A 20278-nucleotide genomic window follows, 5' to 3' on the forward strand; every position below is an offset into this window, starting at 1 on the left:
TTAGACAGTAGAAGAGTAGACAGCATGGACAGCTAATCATGAGAGCAGACAGATGAGTTAGATCAAAGTTCTATTCAACCCAATCTCCTGTCTGTGACTGCTGCCAACAGCATATGCAGAGGGAAGAAAAAAAGGATGCAGAAACCATATTATCATACTTTTCCGACATACTTTCTGAGGATATAAAAAGCTGGCACAAAAAACTGCTTTTGAGCCAAAGATGATATTTAAGATTTTCCAGCTCTGAATTCATCATATATTTTCTGAACCCATGAAAGCTTTTAGCGTCCATAACATCACTACAAATAAACTACAATTTATTTCCATGCTGTGGAAAGAACTATTTGTTTTCAATTTATCTTCTGTTACTTACATTTGAGGCTCACTAACCTTTGAACTGGAAGGTAAAGTTTGCAATTGTTCCCTGTTCACTTTTTGGACCCATGCAGGGAATAGCTTGCTGTCATATTCCCTTCATGTCTCTCTTCATCTATTTATTCTTTTACCGATTCGTTTTTCCCCTTTCCGTGTACTTTTCCCTGATCTACCACAAACCATATGAGATGTTCTTAGGCACTGGACCGCTATTTTCAGAAAGTCTGCAAGATTGCAGAGAGGTTGGCCTATCACTGTGTACATTTCAAAACGATTTCCATCTATGCACTCCTTTACAATAATTTTCCATCTATAATTACCTCAGAGTTACAGTGTCTTTCTGCAGTTCTTCCATGCCTGTCTACAGCTTTACTATTCTCAATGCCCTTTTATCATCACTGTCACTTCACTATTCGCACCTTTTCTAGATCATCTGTGAATACAAAGTACAGAACAGAGAGCTGTTATTTTTAGGCTGATGAGTCATCACTTATGAAGATCAATATTTACATTTTTAATTCAAGTTCCACTGAAAAATATATTATTGCACAAATTATTCATATATAGAAAACCTGACTCATGATCTTCTATCTGGATCACTAATAGCACTGCTTTCAAATTTTGGAATGGATTTCTTGGATATTTAAACACAATTTTTCTTCAAGAAGATCATTATTTAGCTTGTGACATAATTCATGGTCACATTCTTTAAAGACTGTCTGAACTTAACTCCCAGTTTAGCTTCATTTTGGTCTTGCAAACCAAGCAGTCTAATATAGACCAAGTAGGAAGCACAGAGCAGAGCATAAAATAGCAATTAAGACAGATCTGAAGGAAGTTTAAAAAAAAAAAATCCCACATAAATGAACAGTAGATTAGGAGAACTCCTAAACAACAAAAAAGTATGTAGTTTTAAAAAAATGGTAAGTTACTGAAGGTGCAAAAGAGCAACTGAGACAAAGCAAAATAGACTGAGAAATAAATAAAATACACTAAAACTAATTTAAAAAAATCCCAAGATGGTAAAACTTACCAGAGAATACGTAGGAAGAATAAATTGTCAAGGTATAAGAACTACATTCAAAGAAAGTAAGACTGCAATAGAGAAATTCAGTGACTTTTTGCATCTGTGTTGACAGTGAAAGAAAATGAGAAAGTACCCAGGAAAAATGCTGCTTTAGGAAACTCATCAGAAGATTTGCCTTTAAATTGAAACGCATAGGGAATACATAAAACAAAAATGAATGTCATCATTTGATGGTATTCACCAAAGCCTGAAAGAAGCTTGAGAGTGAAATAACTGATCTATAAATGACGGCACAAAAGGTCTCACTTGTAAATGCAGTGGTATATTAGGATTTGAGCGTGGCAAATATATTGTCAATTTTTTAAGAAGGGTTACATGTGACATCCAATAAACCTCAGTTTTGGGAATCTGATATTTGCACCTAGGAAAGTAGGTAGATGTTGTAACGATGAACAGAACTACTGAACATTGGAATAAAAGGGATATAGTTGAGAAGATAATATGGTTTCTTGAAATAAAGAACTAATTCCAAATCTCGGAGTTTTTAAACAAACAGTCACACTGGTACGCACAATCCAGTATTCCTAAAAAGTATCTGACAAGTCTTTTTAAAGAAACTAAACAGATATGGCATAAAAGGACAAGTGCTTTACACAATAACTTGTTAAAAGGCACAAAACAAGACTAAGCAGTCACTTCAGACAAAGGAAAGAAGTCACTAGTTCTGCAAGGAGCAAGGTACGATCAGCACCAATCAATATTTCCATAGACAATCTGGAAAGCAGAACTAGAACTAAAATAACTGAAGTTGGTTGACAACATGTCATTTAGTGTTGGGTTTTTGTTTGTTTGTTTGTGTTTTTAAAAAAGGAAGAAAGAAAAGACAAGAGACAACTAAGAGGAACTGCTGAGTGACCTTACGGTACCAAATAACTTGGGAATGAAATATCAGTTGAGGTTATGCATAGATAAATGTAAAATTATGTACATCAGAAAAAATAATCATAACTTCTCATTAAAAATGCAACAGACTACTGGCAACCAAAAATAAGATATTGTTTTTTTTATGATACACAGTTAAAAGCGATGGCAACTTAATGATAAATAGCAGTCAAAAAGCAATAAAATCAAACATTAGCAATTCAGACGAAACAGAGGACAACACAAAGATCATCTCTGCTTTTTTATATATCCCTGGTTCACTGGTACCTTGAGTATTGCATACCATTCAAGTACTTCCTACCAAAAAACGAAACAACTATACATTCATACATTATGTCTGGGAAGATGGAGAGAGGAGAAATTCTGTTCCCTAGAGTGCCATAATTTCAAATTATCTGAACTGAGGAGCTGCAATTTGAATTAAATACTTGCCTGCAACATTTTGTCATTTGCTTCAAAGAAGTTCCAATCCTAAACCTATTGGCTAGCTAGCTGTTATTGGAACGATGACAGAAAGCAAGCAACTCCAACTCAAGTGAACTCTTTTTCTCTAGCTCCTCCATCAGGCAACTACTTGGAGAAAAAGAAAAAAATCTTGTATGCAAAAAACATTCAGGATCTCCAAGTACAGTTTGTTCCATCATTTCACCTTCCCCTTTTATACTGAGTTTTGTCTATAATAATCTCAATATATCTATTTATAGTACTCTTCCCATCAGTTGACACACTTCCCATGCCCTCCATCATCATACTTCTCATTCAAATTCAGATTTTTCATATACACATTAAAAACTAACGCTAATCACTAATATTAAAAACTTGAATTCTACCTCTAATCAAAGTGCATCAAATCATGCTGCAGACCATTTCAACAATGAAATTATTCTGACTTAATAACTTGCACCTATAGCACATCCCTGTGACTGTCAACAATTTTCATATTTGCTCATGTTTTTTCAACTTATGACTGAAGAGTAATATTCCTTTTAAGATTTGTTACCCTTAACAAAGAGCAATTTTGTGATTCATTAAAATCAGAAATGCACACCCCAGCTGAAGTATCACTATCTATTACAATATGTATTTAAGAAAATAATGACTAATGACTCCTGAAAGTGAATTTCCATGTGTCTTTTACTAAATATTAACTTTCATCCAAAAAAAAAAAAAAAACCACAAAGAGAGATCAAAGGAAATATAGCTTGGAGCATTTTTAAACATAGCAGAGATCAAACCATTCATAGGCTATTAAACGCATCTCACTTTTGGTTACATTCATTCATTACTGTTCCTTAGTATATGTGGTTATAACATTTATATTCTTTAAAAAAATATCAGATATTCTTTTACAATGCTGCTTTTGCTAAAATCCTTTGACGTAAAATTTTAAATTATACTTACTGCTATAATGTTAGGCTAGTCACAGAATAAGCAGTTACAATAAAAGATTCTCAAATGTTAAAAATCTGCAGCACTATCAAAACCACTTAACATCACATAATCATACTCACATAATATCATCCTCTAACGATAAGCACTGCTACTTGAATTACAACAGCTCTTTAGATTAATAAAAAGACAGAATCAGCCTAGGAAGCACTACTTTTTCCTATGTATGTTGTTCTTGCAAGTTATACCACATGACAGAGAGGTTGTAATCACAAATTTTGGCAGCAGTACTTTTCTAAAACTTTCTTAAAATCAGAGATTCACAGAAAAATTTAGTCTTAAGATAGAATAGTTCCCTAATTTGAATTACTATGTGGCAAAACAAACCCTCCTGAAGGCAGGGATTGGGTGGAACTGCTTTCAAACTGGAAGTGCTAGTTTAAAGGACTGATGTTTACAAGTAAAGAAAAGCAATGTTGGTGTTAAAATTAGCTAGAAATCGCTACTGCCAGCTACTCTATCCCCCATAAGAGCCTTGCTTTATGGAGTGCATTTATTTCTCCTCCACTCTAATATTCTTGCCAAAATATTAATTTGAATATCTAAAATCATCTTTAATCTTTTGCTGCTTTATGGAATCTGCATTTGAATTTAGTTTTAAACAAAAAACATGCTAAAACCACACAAGCATAAATCTTTTAAATAACAATCATATCACAATCATGTTATTTCTTTATTTTTAATGCCCCGCCTACTTCTCACATAACCAATAGTTCTTCCCAATGAAACTAAACACTCCTCAGTTGGGAAAATTATGCATGCAGAGTTGAGCCAATAGAGTTTTTAAGTATGGTGTGATTATTAGTTATTGTGGATGTGTGAACTTTTCCATAGCTGTGAGGATCATGGATGACTTCCACACATCAATTACTTGAAAACAGCAAATATGTCTTATCCATGAGTTCATTATTACTTGCAATTTTTCCATTACTTTATCTTTCATCAGATGCCACAAGGTTCAAGCCAAGTGGATCTTATGCCAACCCTAAGAAGTCAATCATCTCTGCTTATCATTTTAGCATGTGACTTGTTGCACACAAAGATCAATATGAAAAAAAAAATAGACTATAGACGGTTGCAGAAGGATATTGATTAGACAAAGGATGTCTTTTCATCCCAGTATCTGGCTTCAGATAAGGAAATGCCTTTCATCATTACATTTGATTAATTCTACTGGTTGGATGCAGAGAACCAACATATTAATACATGTCTCTTAACCTCAAGTTTATTTAATGTAGCTGGTTGAGGGATTCTAGGTCAGATTTTTAGCAATGAAAATTCATGCGATGTATTTGCTCACAGTGAAGTTTGAGGACAGCTAAGCAACATTTGGAGTTCAAAGAAATCAACTTCTGAATGAAAGTTTGTTACCTCAGGTAGCAGTTACATAAGCAACCATTTTTATACAGGTGACGCAACTAGAAAATTTTAGGCTGCTGAAGACCTGAGCATCAAGAGAAGCAAGAGTATAAAAAGCTCCCCAAAGCTGTGACTTCTGTATCTACCTGAGGCTGACTCAAGGCATTTCCAATGATGTGTTTAATTCAGGGGGAAAAAGAAAAAAATAAAACATCACATAGCAACAACAAAAAAATACCTCTCATGAACAGCCAGAAACAGCTACCATAAAATGTAGAAGACACATGATGCCATCTACAAAATAATTCTGTTGCCAGAATTGATTTAATAATCAAATCTCTTAACATTATTTTCACTTCTCTAAATAAATTCAGTGGGTTATTCCTCAATATAATTTTATAAGGAATCTCTGAATTTTAGTTAAATTGTCATCTTAATTTTACTACCTTTCCACGGGAAACAGATTAAATGTGAATCCTATATAAAGACAGGGGATTTTTTAGAATTCAATTCTTATCACTGGATTAAAATATTTTTGCCCTGATTATATTCAGTACATATGCATCTAATTTTGGTCTAGCACTACGTATTAACAAGGAAGAATGATGAAGAGATTTCTACAGCATTTGCTAGCTAAGTAATCAGATGCTTCTGCTGACATAGAATTTCTTGCCCTAGGAGGACTAGGCTTTTACCACATTATTAAATATTTAAAACCCTGCAAGGCTAGTATGCAGGGGGATCAGGGCAGAAGTATATTTCTTTAATCCATTTGTCAGTCATTATCAGCTGACAAGTCTGATCGAAGGACTATCTGTCTACTGAAACTTTGTCAAGCTGAGAAAGCTGGTGATGGGAGCAACACAAGGAAGGAAAGTCTCAGGTGCATTTTTCTAAGTTTTATTTGAGTGCTGGGGGGGAGGAGAGGGTTATATGTAGTATATTTAGTAACTATTGGAAATGGCGCCATTAATAATCATGTTTGAAGTACATGAGAAAGAAATGAGTAGCGTGGGGAGAAAGGGAGAATACAGTGATTAGTGGAAAGCAGATGAAAATACATTTTTAAATGTTTATAATAAGCTGAAACCTGCTTATATATGTATTATTTTCCAGGCTCATCTTTGGATGCTGTTCTTTAGGACTCTGATGAGGACCAGGGCTGTGAGATCACAAAACAGTGAGAGCTACGATTTTACACTTCATACACTATCTAAAATTCATTCTGATGGACTGCGATCACTCAAGTTTCACCTTATAGTGGCGCTAACAGAACTGCACGAGTTTCTCTCTCTCGCTCAAGGCTGGTATAAACACCTATGATGTAATTTGGACCACAAGGAATCTGCTACTAACGATGAATGTAACACGAGCGGGGCCGCGAGAAATCCACAACTGGTGCTTCTGGGGAAACCTCTTCCACAGCAGAGAGTAGGCAGAAAGGTTTGCAGCCGAGGTCCAAGGGCAGAACGCGGATCCAGGAGCTGGTCAGAGCGGCCTCGCATCCCGAGGGCGGCGCTCAGCACCATGGCCAGCTCCGCGCGGGCGCGGCCAGGCGGGAGCGCAGCTCGGAGCAGCACGGCCTGCCGGGGCTGGGAGCCGCAGCCAGCCGCGGGTACCAAGCAGCGCCGGGACACACCGCGCATAAACGAAGCTTCGAGAATAAGCGAAACGTAACATAAGAGCTGCCGTTCAACTGATGTTCTTGTCAAAGTAACTTTTGAACGATAAGATTACAACTTTGGCCCATAAAGACTGTATGGCAATGACACCTCCGTGAGATACTCCATGAGATACGTACCACACAGAAGTCTGTTTTTAAGAAACTAAAACGGCAGAAAAATGAGTAGATCACAATAAAGAATAGGTCTCAAAATATAACTAACTTAGCTGAACTAATGCTGCTCTAATTAGTCCCAATAGGAATCACTTTAATCACATCTTTGTTATTAAAAGTTTAGGAAAAACAATATACAAAGTCTGTAGCTGATCCTAAGATAAAGAAGTGGCATAGAACAAACAGTGTCAGCCATTTAATGTACTGCAATCAAACTGCATGTGTTCCAACTCAAATAATAGAGGACATTATACATCAGGGAGCAAAGAACACACAGAAGCATCATCTGACATGATACAGATAATCAGTCACTCCTAATTAGATCCATCTACTGCAGCAGTAAGGCTCTGACAACCACAGATGAGTAGGCAAATAAATACTTTGGGAGATCGTAACACCTCTCTACCTGCTAGTGTTAGAATTGTTGCTGGAGTACTACACCCATTTTCTGTGTTCGCATGTCAAGAAAAGGGGCAGAAAACAGCTATTAAAGCATTGGACAACATGTATCGAGTGGGAGAATCACAAAGCTCAATGCCGTTAGGTTACCAAACAAAAGCAGCTTAAACTTAAGGAATCACAAGAAATCCATTCCGACACAGAAAATCCTGATAGTCAGAGGTTGAACATTTAGATCACTTACAAACAAAAAGACCTGAGGATATTCTATTATTGTAAGGCTGCATTAATGATTTCAATGGATTCCTCATTTAAATATATAAGAACAGTATCAACACTAAGAAGTGTCCAGACCAAATGAAACAACTAGTCCAAGTTTCCCACTCTTAATCAATTGGAAAGGAAGCAGAACATGACCTAAGGAAACACTTCCAGATAAAATGCTCCTCCGATTCTTGCCTCCTCTCTGAGTTGACAGTAGGCAGAAACCACCAACCAAGCACCAAGCCTGTGGCACCAGAAAGGATCTGGTTATGACAGCTTCCTTCAGCTAGCCATTCAGAGTGAAGATGCACCAAACAGCAGGACCTATTAAGAATTATAAACCTATCTCAGAAAAAAAAAAAAAAAAGCAATATAAACAACTCCCTTCTTAGAATCACTCACTACCAAGCCTATGAGTTTGTACAGGCACAGCTCAGAGATCAACGGGTGCTAGAAAAGACACAGGCAGAAGACACATTCTTCTCCTTTTAAATAGTAACTGGTTCTTCGGTTCAACAATAATCTGTAATTTCATCTGCAGAAGCTAACATATGAAAATTATGTTTCTGTGTATGCATGTCTGTAAGTAAATGCCAACAACGAAACAGTAAGCGATGGAGTTTCTTTCCTCTATGCATCTGCTTTACTGTGAGAGACTCAAATTTGCTCCTCAGTTTCAGCATTTCTTAGTTCTTACCTAGTCAAGACAAAAACTGCCTGGGTTAGCTAACACATTTCTCCCACAAGACCAATAAACACTTTCTTCTTACTGATCTGTCTTATGATTCTTTCATGAGTTTGCTCCATCCGGATGAAATGTTCCACAGTTTTCCCCAGTGGAAATACTGTCTCACTCAAAACTGTAGAAATATCATTTCACCCAAATCATCGTGATCAGCACAATAATCCCTGGAGCCTTACACAACAGTAGATAAATGTTACACTGAAATAGCATCCTGATCTAATATCAATTCCACTCCTTTGGCTCTGGGGGGTACAACAGGCCAGTATGCTTGAGGCTGATTCTTCTTCAAATCCCTTGATTTTACTGGAAACAGAAAGTCAGAGCATCACATGCAAAGGCAGAATACCCAATGAAATTCAAGGAATAGCATAGACATTCCTCTTTTCATATAATCATCAGATAACGCACTTTCTGGATCTATGTAGTGCAGGATGCTGACAAATGAAAAGACAGGGAAATAACAACCATTTTGAGATTGTAAATAACTGGACATAATGCTGTTCACAACAAAATAATGACACCAATCCTCTAAGAACACTGTATGCTAAAGGGAAGCACGCTTTATTTATAGATCTACAGATCACCTCCTCACCTCATTTTTTTTATTTCTTTTTTCAAAGAGTCAACATAGAAGCTAAACAGATGTGCTTAATTCGCTCAGAAGCAGTACTGCTGGACAAGAATAGCATTTGTAGCATTCCCGTTGTAGCAGTAAACTTAACAGCTGCAACAAAATACAACCTGCTGGTACACAAAGCAACCTAATTCTACTACTCTTCTGCAGAACATTGTATCAAATAACTTTTGCTAGAAATGTTGCAAAATCTGAACATAATGAGAGGCAGCATGAGGAAAGCAACAAATACCTGAAAATTCTTTGGGATGTAATAGAGTGCAGAGTCGAAAGGCAGCTGCTGACTAGAGGTAGTTCCCAAGTACTCAGAACCCACCAACTACACAAGGCCATCTTCTTTAACTGTAGACAAGTCCACTGAAACCAGCCTACTAACACAGGAACAGTATTTGGCAACTCCAGCTGAGAGAGCAAGGCATCAAAAACTTAACAATATTATTTATATTTCGGCAAGTCAGGATGATGTCTACTTTGATCACTTCAATTTTTCCCCATTTTAGCTCCAGTTACTAACTCATCTCTGCATCACCTAATGAATCCCTTTGCAACATTCAGGAATAAGAAAGGGGTTTCACATTAAAACAATTTCACATCTTTTAAAAGCTGTCAAAGCAAGTTCAGCATACTTTACCCTTTCTTTATACATCAGATGGCTGCACATTGCAAAATCTGACTTCCATCTCTGATAGCATGAACGAGCTCATCAACTTCACCCAAGAAGAACAGGCAGCCCTCCTCTCCCCCAGCTGCAACCAGACTCAAGGCAAAGCAACATATGCACACACACACATTTCTCTGAAAGGAAGAATTATCATATGGGATTCCTCATCAGTGCAAACAACTTAATTGCCAAAAATTGATTACTCTCTTTGGAGACAAAGCAACAGCATAAAATAACATTTTGAAAAGCATTTGAGCAACGCTTTTCATCACAGAATCAACCACAAAGTACAAGACTCACAGGAAAAAGAAAATACGCCTGAACATAGCAATGAACCAATTTTTGAAGTCTTCACAACAGATTTACAAAAATGCTACAGACATCTTAAGTCTCACAATCTGCCCTCCTTTCCCTCTCTCCTCCCGAATTCAATCCTTCCCTACTCCCCAAAAAGCTCCTTCAAGTTTTCAAAGACTTCTCTCTGTTAACTGAGAAACAGATTTGAAGAGTAAGTTATTCAAAACATGGCTTGCAGGACTTCTCAAAACTGAGGAAAAGATATTCAACCAAAGCAAGAGACGAAGAGTCACAAGGTCACATTACATTCTTCTTATTTTCTACTAATTATGCTTCAAAATAATTGATGTGTTACAGTAATACAGGAAATAACAGTTATCACTGTAGGAAGAAAAAAAAAAAGATACCAATAATACACTAAAGTTGTAATAATAATGACAAGTAAAAGATTGGATGAATATTTTCAAGGAAGCAACTGTTATGGGTATGGCTGCTAACAGCAGTCTTACACAGTATTTGGTGTTTCCAACAAAGGCAGGGAAATCCACTTTTATTCCAACACTACTTGACTTGGAATACAGCACAACCATCAGAACACTCCGTTGGCATGAAAAAGCAGAAAGTTAAACTGCCCCACTTACTTGTACTCTCACAACTGCCCAAAATAATTTTGAGTTATATATTACTGTACTAATTCCCATTCAGGCAGCCTAAGCACTAGTTTGTAAAAGAAAAATGTTACAGATCATGCATTTGAAAAAGCTTCTTTCATCCCCATCACTGACAAGAAACCAAGCTGACAGTAAGTCATTTTTAAACAAAACACAATCTATCGGACCCCTTAACGTACAGCTCACATTTAGTCAACTTTGCATGCTTAAACTCATGCACATCTCTACCTGAGCAATTAGCTTGTCAGACCTTTCTCCTAGATGCATGGCACAACACATTGATCTGTGAGATCAATGCAGTGAAGCTCAGGTTTCCCTGCCAAGAGCAGAGTGCCTTACGAGGTAGGCAGAGGGAGGAAGGACAGCGGCTGGACGGCATTTGATGCATCCCTAAGAGACCAGGAAGGACCCCAGTCAGTGTCTTACGCAGAGGAGGCAGCTGTTCCTCCTCCCCTCTAGCCAAACACAAAGGCTTTGTGTCAGGGTTTAACAGAGCAGGAGTGGCACAACACAAAACACTGAGAAACACAGAAACTGCACGTCTCCTGTTACTGAGCATCAATTCATTCCCACTAGATAAACGAGTCTCAGCCGAAACAGAAAACACAGGAGTATATTAACACACTATATAGCACAAATTCACATGCTAAGCAAGTGTTTAACCTTAGGTATCCATACACTGAGAATCAGCAGAAGCTTATCAGTCAGAAATCAGTTTCTAACTGGGAAAACATCACACATCCTTCTCTTTTAATTACACTCTAAAATCTTTCTTGATTTAATCAGTGACTCTGGAAAAACCTCTCTGGAATTTGTGATGTCAGAGATAAGAGAAACTACCGCATCCAGAGGTAGTGCCACGACCACACCAAGCCCAACCAGCATCTTGACGTTGTGTCCTCACACACGGCTCTTCTCTTCTAACCTTTCACACTTAGAAAGTAACATATCTAAAAGGATGCTGGATTTCAAGAGCACAATGGTACATCAAAATACATCAAAGAAGAACAAAGTATTTGTCACAATCAAATCCATCTTTGCATTTTTATAACTGCGGTATCTTCATTTTCAAAACAGCTTTTTACAGATGAGGAAGTGCATTACTGCAGTCAGATTTTCTTACAGACTAAATCAACGTCAACGAGCACACTTCTCATTTATAAACTTAATACTTTGTAAACAGTTCACACTGTAAAGCAGAGGGATCATCACAAAGTATTCTGTGACATTAACACAGAAGAGAAGTGGTAGATACATTTGCACCATGCCATTAAGAAGCACCCCAAACATTTCCAAAACTAAACAAGCAGTGAAGCAGGCTTTCATCTTTTGTTTGCTCAGATACAGCAGCTGAAACCATCTGACGTACACAGAGGCATGGCATTAACTATGGAGAATATGTAAGAACTCTCGTCGGTGGTGGTTTTGTTCGTCCAGAACCACAGCATGGAAACTAATTCTACACTTTAAGGCCAACACGATTCCAAACTAAAAATACGTTTTGTCTGGGGGTTCTCCACCTTCCCGTCAATACACATAACTGTTCTGAATAATTCACCCGAAATTCAACTGGTTCTGCACACCCGGCCAAAGAGAGCTATTACGAGCTATTTCATAACCCATTTTCCACAGTCCTTTCCGTATTAATAATGAATAGCGTTGGTGCTTCCCAAAAGGCCGCGCTCAGAAGCAGCACGGGGCTCTGTTTTGCCCACCCCCTCCCCCATGCTGCACTGACATTACCCGGTTACCGGCCCCGCGCCGATCTTTGTCCCCTGTGCTCCCGCGCCGTACCCAGGGATGCGACCACAGGCCCGGGGATCCCGGCAGCCTTCGGAGCGAGGCATTCCTCTCTCCCTTCCTCCAGGAGAACACACAACGACGCTCTCCTAAACGCCGTCCCTACGCAGCCCGTATGTTTACTATTACCCGTAGTGAGCACACATCGCGGCCTAGCCAGGCGGAGCCGCGTTCACGTACCGATGCCGCCGCTAATGGCTGCGAGACTCGGGGCAGCAGATTGCCGGACGGACGGACGGACCGCACCGCGCCCTGCCGCCCGCCACAACGCGCGGCCGGCGGTGCGGCTGCACGGGGCCGCAAGCCCTCCCCGCGGCGCCACTCTCCTTGCGGCAAGCGAGAGGGAGGGACGGAGCGCCCGTAAATCCCAGCCCTGGGGGCAGGCTAGGAACCGCCGGGACCGCTCTTCAACCCCCGCCCGCCCCCCGTGCCGCGACCCCCACGCTCCCTCAGCCCCGGGGCGGGCGCGAGGCAGCGCCGCGTCTCCTCACCTGGAACGGAGCCGAGGCGGCGGCGGCGGTTCCTCGGGGCGCCGCGTCCCCGCGGGTCCCTGCGGAGCACGGTGCCGACCGCCGCCGCGGTGATGGCCTGCGGGCAGCGGAGCCGAGCGGGGCGGGGGGGGCTAGAGAGGAGGCCCCCGGCCCAGCCTCCGCCCCGTGGCGTGCGGCGCGGTCTCTATAGCGACTGCGGTGCCGGGCGGGAGCCGGCCCGCCCGCGGGGAGGCGTAACTGCTGCGCGCGGCGCCGAGGGCCGCTCGGAGGGTTACGGGCGGCCCGCGGCCCACCCCGCAGGCGTTAACCTGCGAGCCGCCGCCATCCCTGCGGCGGTCCCGCTCCGACTGCTGCCACGCCGCTACGGCCGCCGCGGTCGCCCTTCCCCTGCCGCGGCGCCACCGAGTCCGCCGCGCTCCGGCACCCGCCCGCCGCCATGCTTCCGGAGCGCCGATTGGGCGGCCGCGGAGATTTCTGCCAGCCGATTGGCTCTCAGCCGGGTCAGTCACAGCGGCAGAGGCGGGCACAGCCGAGGCGGCGCTGAGCCCTGGGTTGGTTGAGATTCCCGGAGCCCCTCTAGCCACCCCCGCGCAGCCTCGGGGCCGCGGGGCCCTCTGGGCAATGCAGTCCCCGGGCGGGGCCGCCGCCGCCGCCGCCGCCGCCGGTACTCGCCGCCGTTCTGAGGCAGCGACGGAGACCCGGGCGACTCCGCGCCGCAGCGTGCGGGAGCCGCATTCCCCTGCTGCTGTATTGGGTTCTGCCTCGCGGCAGCGCGGGGCCGGCCGGACACGGGTGTTGCCGGGGGTGCCCGAGGTTGAGGCGGGAGGGGACCCGTCCCCGCCAAAAGCAGGAGCTGCCCGCCTCGAGCGGCCGGGCTGGCACCCCGGGCTACGCGCTGCGGCAGCGGAAAGGCACTGGTGCAGCTTGGCAACCGGCAGGCACGCTGTGTGAGCGGCTCGGCTCCAGAGCGTGACTCTTAGAGGCAAGAAGCTCCGGCCCTCCGAACGCCGTCGGTACGTGTGTGCACCACGTAACGGCTGGCAGGACGGGTCCGTAGGCCGCGGCGTCAGCCCAGCAGCCAAAGACCCGTCCCGTGGGAAGGAAGACCTGGCCTGAACCCAGCAGCCTGCGTGAAGTGGGTAATGCACTGCAATCCTACGTTCACGAGAAGTTTTCTTTGAAGGGAGAAAAAAAGGGTTTTATTTCCCTTGTGCCAGGCCGTGAAAGATGATGACAGAGTGCATAATTGAGGCTCTCTTCATTCACTGCAAGGAGAGCTTAGTCAGGGAGTAGGATTAGAAAGCAGCGACTCCTACTGCTGCTTTATGAGCAAGCAGGATCTTAGTGCTCCAGCTGCACACCAGGGAGCCCCTAGCAGGCAGCTGTGACCCCAACCTAACAGCAAAGCCTAAATGCCATTACCATTGCTAAGAGTCAGCTTAGGCAGGTGTTTCTTCATTCAGGGAGAACCAGCTTGAGCAGTGGTATACCAGCAGTAGCCACATGGAGAGAGGAGATGAGGATTTATTTTTATATATGTATATATATATGTACATATATATATATATATATACACACACACATGCACATAATGCATGTCCTTGCAAATGTTACTGGCACTTGAGATCACAGCTGCAGCTCATGCCGGTTCTGAGCTACAGCTCTTGAATACTTAATAGACCTAATCCTTTGGCTAGGCCCCAGCTCTTTGCGTACAACATTCTGGGTCTAATGTTCAATGAAGAAAGTTTCTAGATTTTCTGGCTACTGAGTTCATGTTCAGTGTGTACATTCTCTCTTTTTACTGTTGAAATAGTAACATTAGAAGGTACTAATGTTCTTATCCATTGCTCAGCAGCTAAATATTATCACATAGGGAGCTCATTCCCCATGCCTTACTGTTCCCTAATTAACTCAGGTCCCTAAGGTGTACAATTCCTCAGGAAAACCTTTTAAATTAAATTAAACAGAAGGGAAAGTCCTTAACAAACTTGTCTATCTGGTTTGTCTGTTTACCTATTTATCACTGCTAATCCAAGGGGCATAGTTTTCTTCATCAGTTTGTAACTTCACAAGTTAATTCACAGTTTCTAATATAACCACATTGTCATGCACATATCACAAATATCCCACCATCAGCACACATCTTCTCCACATACCGTTAAGTCAGCATGTGCACTGCAAGCTGTAGAAGACCAAACTCTTTTTTTTCCTTTGTCATCAGTTAGCTTTCAAGTTCTAGCAATGTGTTGTGTCACCTGTTTTCCATTTCCCGTGGAATCTTCTTAAGTAGACAAAATCTGCACAGTTCAAATAAAAGTCAAGCAGGGAAAAATGAACTAAAACTGAATCTTCTGAACAGGAAAATCTATTTCCACTTAAGGAGGCCTTTACAAAAAGAACACAATCTTAGATTTACTGGTCCATAAATGTACCAAAGAGGTTCTTGAAGTTCTATTACATTGTCAGTTCTAATTGGCCATTTCAGTGTAAAGGTGTGCAACTTTTTGCAGTTTAACTCCAACCTTGTTCTTTCCAACCCACCCTTGTATTATCTTGGTGTACCAGGCTTTGAGTGGTAACTATCTGATATTCTGCAACATCCCTTTAACAATCATTTTGGAAGCTGGGAGACTAAAAGAGGAATTGACAAGAAAGTGTATCCAAATAGGATCTGTTATTGCTCCTCTAAGAGACAGACTAGAGGATGAGGTATGTGCATAACCAGTCTGACCCCACAGGGTACCTCATATGTTCTGATGTAACTGTACTTTTATGGTATGGGAGTTTGTCGTGCAGTCTTTGAATCAATATATATGAGCGGAGAGCAACCTCTGAACCTGCACAGAATAATAATAGATCCTCATATAAAAGAAAGCTCTTAAAAATATACTCAAGTGCAGTAGCTTAGCAGAGAGAAACATTTAGCTCTGTTGTAGCTGTGAATTCATCTAGTCATTTTTGTATACCGATACTTATAGAGAAGGAAAAGAGGAAATAAGAAAGGCTTCAAGCTGTTGCAGATCTTGGAGTCTCATACGTACATTTTATCTGTCTGTGCCTGTAAGGAGTATACCTATGTATCTTTCTTTAGAACTATTACATCACTTCCATTATTTCCAAGAAACACACTGAAATTAAGTTAATGTTTGTATCATAAATCATGCTAAAAATATCACTTTTATAGATAAATAAACCAGAGGAAGGGGCAGCTCACGATTTGCAGTTTCTGAAACTCCTGAGTTTCAGATACTTTTGAGAGAATTTCACTTTGGGTTGGAGAAGAACAAGTTCTAGAAAGAACTGTCTGCTGGTTTAGATGTCCAGACAATTATATCAGCAGACAGTCTGTTGATTACGAAACAGGGAAAAATTACTCAGGAATTCTTTCTTATTTAATTGTTGTAAAACACTGTGAATGGACACCACTGCATTTGTTTTGAAGATTTTTAGATGTCTCAGATGGTCAGAAGAGCAAAGTCAGTCAGTAAAAAACACATTGTGTTTTGTCACAGATCAATCCAAAATTCTTTTTTTTTTTGTCTCCGTGCAATCTATAGCCAAGTGCTGCAGACCAGAACTCCAAAGCTAGAAAGTAAGAGGATTACTGTCAAGTTATTCCTAATTCCAAAGGCACACCTGACAAAATTTTATTATAACTGATTAGTCACTAAGCAAAGCAAACAAACATAGCATTTTTGTTGTGCTGGTAGGAAAACTGAGCTCCTACTGTGTGGTCCTTTTTTTTCAGAGTGTGATTTCTAGACACAGACTGTCAGTAAAACATTAAGTCACCACTAAAGGGACAGAGGGATCTTGGATCTTTTTCAGAAGAACGCAAAAGAGAAGTGTCCAGTTCCTGTTTTTTTTCTACTCAACAGCTTCAGACTCATTATTCTCTTTTTTGTAAGCATCTCTTCACTGAACCTTTTTAAAAGAATACCAACTATCCAACAAGATGTCCTGAGTAATGTTGTTTAATTCCAGTGTTATCTAGAGAGTGAGAGGTGACATCAGCATCAGTTCTATAAAGTGAGAACAGGGAGGATTCACGGTTAGTTTAGGAGGCCCAGTATTTTTGAAGAGAAACATAAAACTATATGTCTGAATATTTTGCTAGGAAACAAAGGGTTTATTGGTACTGTAGTGCACCAAAAGTATTGATTATGAAAGCTATGAGTTACGGAATTGAAAAAGGAAATTTTACCTCATTATGTAAAAGGAATTTTGTTTTAAGCCCTCATAATACACGTATAATTCCATTTTGCAGAAAGCTTCCTGAGGGCTTGTTGCAGTATCTAGGGAGTGAGAGTAGAAAACAAGTATGGTCTCATTATGAATAAAGCTGTAAAAATTCTGGTCTTCAAAAAATAGTTATAGCCAAGATAGAAGGAGTTTTAGGTAACCAACCTAAAATACAGGTTCACTTTCTGGCTTTACCACAGACTGCCAGCCTGTTTCTAAGGTGAATACACCACTTCTGTACCTTAGTTTTCCATTTGTAATGACTCACTGTGAGTCTGAAGTGGATGACTCAGAGGTTATGGACAGTGCAGCTACAATGGACTGAAATCAGAGCCAGCTTCATAGATACCTATTTGGCATTTCCTGGAACGTGCAGGAGCCCCAAAGATACCAATTAAAAAGCAGTGCAGTTCATGCAAGACTGCTATCATTTCCCATTTGCCTGAAATTGACTTCTGCATCCACATAGCTGCAAACTTTAAACATCTTAAAGTTAAAATTACAGTGTTTCTTTCATGATTCATTTCATCTGTGAAGCTTTTCAGGCAACAAAATAAGTTAAAAACATAAATTTGAATGTGTTTGCAGTAAGCTCTGTGGCATTCTAGTGTACAAAGTGGGTTATTTCAAACTGCCATCTATCCTCATCACTTCTTGCCATGAGTTTTGACATTATTTTGGCCATCTCTGCAATTCAGTAAGATTTTCTACTAATTACGTAATTTAGATCCCTTTGTCTAATTGCAGTAATCATAGGCACATCTAAATACCACTATACTTCCAAAAAGTTCAGAAATGTAACTGAGAGATGAATATTATGACCCAATTGCTTTTATTTGCCCAATAACTTACACCTATCAGCATCTACCAGGTCATTCACACTTTACAAAAACAACAAAAAAAAAAGCAGATGGTCTAAATTTCTTTTTGCAAGCCCCCTCCATGTTTACACAGGTTGGTGAGAACCTCTTCCTGAACATTAGTTCTCCCTCTGAAGTGCTGACACATTGAGGAAAAGTTATGTAATGCTTGTGTCAAACTTAGTTTTAGTCCATTATTCCACAATCTCTTTCTCATGAAATACCATTTGCATTAAATAAAAGAAAAAATTGAAAGTCGCCTAAATACAAAATATAAACATTAATTTTTGAAAATACAAAATATAGTTCTGCAGCATGCAACACCACTAGTAGGTATTTAATTGGTCTAACTCATAACATAGCTGCCCTTACAGACTTACATATGAATAGTACTAAACAGATTAGACAAACACTTAATACAGTTATACCTCTTTCAGATCTGAAGCCACAGCACAGAAATCTTCCCTGTTAGTAAGACGCATGTTTTTTTTCTGCACCATTGGCTGACAGTTGACAGACCCACAGCTACAACTACTCCTGCTGGGTTAGAAAATGCTGCTCAATCATTAGGGTCTTGGTGTGCAGGTTTTCCAGAAGGTCTGTAATAAAGCAGCACATCGTGGCTAGTTATAGATGAGTATAAGATGACTAATTTCTGAATAATTCAATTCTGAATATTAACTTGACAGCTGAAACAATTTTCCAGTGATACAGAACAAAAAGCACAGGTAGCACTGATGTCTAATTCCATGAAGATTTACGTTATTTTTTAAAATGATGCATTCCTGAGCTTCCATTAGCTGACTGAGCAACCTCTAATCTCATCTCTCTAGCTCAAATTAAGTTACTTACTTTTGTAGAAAAAAAAACCTACATAAAGCAGCACTGCCACCTTCTGCTTGCTTTTTTTCATGCATGTGAGAACTGGGCTCATATTGCAAAGCAACAGGTCAGATTCATTTTTCTTCTAGTAGGTATCTTAGGCAATAATGTCATTTCTAATACTCAGGGATAACACAAGTCTGCAGTTCCACAGATGTGACTTTTTTAAAAACCATGTAAGCGTTGTCTGGGCAGAAAAAAAAAAAATTGGTTTCAGACATTTGTCCAGGATTGATAATATACCACATCCCAGTCAGAGCAGTAGCTCAAAAATCATTTGTACATTTTGTACATACATACATTGGTACTATTGCACATTCCACAGGGAATATATGCTGAATATGATCCACATATATACACAACTGAACAGATGTGATATATTCCTTGCAGTTTGCAGAAGTACAGAAAACCTAAAGCATAAACAGCCCACATGCATAGGACAAACTTAGTTTGGCTAGGTGTATTTGATCACCCGCAAGCATTAGCCTGATTCACACGCAGTAAGGGTCCCACATGTAGCACAGATACTCCGAATCTGAAGTTTCCTGAGTATGCAGTACATTAGCACATAGACAAGACAAAACTTGAAGCCCTTCTTCAGATATTCTCCTTAGAAATGTAAAGCTATGGAAAACTCTGTTTGTGAAAGGAAGATGCCAGCAGAATGCACATTGAGCCTGTACGACTCCATGCACTCCCATACACTTAAGGAAGCTGCTGTTTGAATCTGCCATGCTCTTCTAGATATTGCTTAGAGATGGAGTTTTCAGCATAAACATTAGTTATGAGTTTGATTGTATCAGAAAAAGAAATCAAAAAGACTGTCTCGCTGTGTGTCTTTATCCTATTGAGACATGTCCTTGGTTTTTTTCACCTCATGGAGGTACAGTGATACTGGCAGTGATGAGCCTTCCTCTTCAACGCTTTCACATATAAGATTATGACTTCTAGCAAGTAAGCTAAAAGTTTTTTTCTTATAGCATCGTGGTTAGGTACTGTAATCTCTGCTTTACTCAAGACTTTGAAAAACCAAGTTGCACCGATAACTCATCTTCCGCCTTGCCCTGATAATAAGCACAATATTCATGCACGCAAAGGAGTGTTTATCCATAGAAAAACAAGAGATCATAAGCAAGATATATTCCCAGAATTCCCATGCTTATTCCAAGGATACTGTTACAATCACATTTTATTGCTTATCATTAGCTGGGAGAAGACAGTTTATGCTTCTGAGACTATTCATATTCATTACAATCTGTGGTGCACAGCCCTTGCAGTCGCTTGTGCTCCCCGAACCATTGTGCTAAAGGTATAAACCCTACAGAACAAAACAGGACCTG

At 40.5% G+C, this 20278-nt stretch overlaps 1 protein-coding gene across 2 annotated transcripts in view; it reads right to left on the bottom strand.

Moving 5' to 3' along the window:
- Positions 1-13214, bottom strand: part of TTBK2 (tau tubulin kinase 2) — an 84124-nt gene extending 70910 nt beyond the window's left edge. For both annotated transcript variants that reach the window (XM_085224858.1, XM_085224857.1), the window contains exon 1: positions 12952-13214. The gene's annotated coding sequence lies outside the window, so the exon portion shown is untranslated. The remainder of the gene's footprint in view (positions 1-12951) is intronic.
- Between the last annotated feature and the right edge of the window lie 7064 nt (positions 13215-20278).

The sequence above is a fragment of the Meleagris gallopavo genome, chromosome 5, assembly GCF_905368555.1.
Source record: "Meleagris gallopavo chromosome 5, MGAL_WU_HG_1.1, whole genome shotgun sequence".
Classification (NCBI taxonomy): Eukaryota; Metazoa; Chordata; class Aves; order Galliformes; family Phasianidae; genus Meleagris; species Meleagris gallopavo.